Source organism: Schistocerca americana, chromosome 1, assembly GCF_021461395.2.
Source record: "Schistocerca americana isolate TAMUIC-IGC-003095 chromosome 1, iqSchAmer2.1, whole genome shotgun sequence".
Lineage (NCBI taxonomy): Eukaryota > Metazoa > Arthropoda > Insecta > Orthoptera > Acrididae > Schistocerca > Schistocerca americana.
The window spans coordinates 452521964-452523850 of NC_060119.1; the positions used below are offsets into that span (position 1 = coordinate 452521964).

A 1887-nucleotide genomic window follows, 5' to 3' on the forward strand; every position below is an offset into this window, starting at 1 on the left:
GAGTGTGTCGAGAACACTAAATTTAAGCATTATCTCTGTCGCGGACATTGCAGGACCGATGGCCTTCACTTAACGATCGAGAGCAGCGGCATTTGCAAATAATTGTCAGTGCTATCAGACAAGTAAAACAACATGAAATAGCCGCAGAAATCAACGTGAGACGTCCAATGACTGTATCCGTTAGGACACTCGGCGAAAACTGGCGCTAATGGGCCACTCAGTGGACGACCGACGCTAGTGCCTCTGCTACCAGCACTACATCGCCTGCTTGGCGTTGAGTATGACCGTCCTGAACGCATCAGTTTCATATTCGCGTGAGTGTCATAGGCCACCAACCGACGTGAACAGTGGGGCACGTTTATGCTGCAGCCTCGTTGCTGGAACATCACGCCGCCGGGAGCTTTGCTACACCACTGAGGTTTCAAGCCATGAGATACCGATGTGCCCCTATACAGATGGCGATAGTATCGCATACACAAAGTATAACAGGGCAGTACATTACCGGAGGAGTCATTTGCACTTAGATGATTCTTAAGAAAAGGTTTCCGACGTGACTACGGGTGCACAACCGGAATTCGGACGCGGGATGGTAGTTGCGCATTCCATTTCGGAAATTGTTAGATAATTCAATACTCTGAGACACACAGTGTTAAGCATGTGCCGAGAGTACCAAATTGCAGGCATTACCCCTCACCACGAACAACGCAGTGGCCGACGGCCTTCACTTCTCGACCGAGAGCAGCGGCATTTGCGTAAAGTTGTCAGTGCTAACTGGCTAGCTACACTGCGTGAAATGACTGCAGAAATCAAAGTGAGGCGTCCCTTAGGTCAGTGCTGCGACATTTAGCATCAATTGTATATGGCAGCAGACGACCGCCTGAATGCCTCTGCTAACAGCACGACATCGCCTGCAGCATCTCTCCTGGGCTCTTGACCATATCGTTTGGACCGTAGACGACTGGAAAGCCTATTCCCGATTTCAGTTGGTAAGATCTGATGGTAGGCAATGGCCTTGCCGCAGTGGATACACCGGTTCCCGTGAGATCACCGAAGTTAAACGCTGCTGGGCGTGGCTGGCACTTGGATGGGTGACCATCCAGCCGCCATGCGCTGTTGCCATTTTTCGGGGTGCACTCAGCCTCGTGATGCCAATTGACGAACCACTCGACCGGATAGTAGCGGATTCGGTCAAGAATACCATCATAACGACCGGGAGAGCGGTGTGCTGACCCCACACACCTCCTATCCGCATCCGCCTCTGAGGATGACACGGCGGTCGGATGGTCCCGATAGGTCACTCATGGCCTGAAGACGGAGTGCTTTTAAGAGCTGATGGTAGGGTTTGGGTGTTGCGCAGTCCCCGCGAAGCCATGGGTCCGAATTGTCAACAAGGTACTGTGCAACTTGGTGGTGGCTCCATAATAATGCGGTCTATCTTTTCATGAAAGGGACTGGTCCTCTGGTCCAGCCGAGCCGATCATGATTATTTTCGTTTACTTGGAAGCCATTTGCAGCCTTTCAAGGACTTCATGTTCCCTAAAACGATGGAATTTTAATGGACTACAATGTGCCATGTCATCCGGCCGCAGTTGTTCGCAATTAATTTGATGAACAGTCGGGACAGTTCGAGAGAATGATTTAGCAACTCATCAAAGACTAATCGGACACAATTTAGAGTGGAGTTCGAGCGCAAAATGCTGCTCTGGCAACACTTCCGCAATTATTAGCGACTATACAGGGTGTTACAAAAAGGTACGGCCAAACTTTCACGAAACATTCCTCACACACAAAGAAAGAAAATATGTTATGTGGACATGTGTCAGGAAACGCTTACTTTCCGTGTTAGAGCTCATTTTATTACTTCTCTTCAAATCACATTAATCATGG

At 49.5% G+C, this 1887-nt stretch overlaps 1 pseudogene; it reads left to right on the top strand.

Moving 5' to 3' along the window:
• The first annotated feature begins 1002 nt into the window (after positions 1-1002).
• LOC124555857 lies at positions 1003-1119 on the top strand (annotated as a pseudogene).
• Positions 1120-1887: the final 768 nt, after the last annotated feature.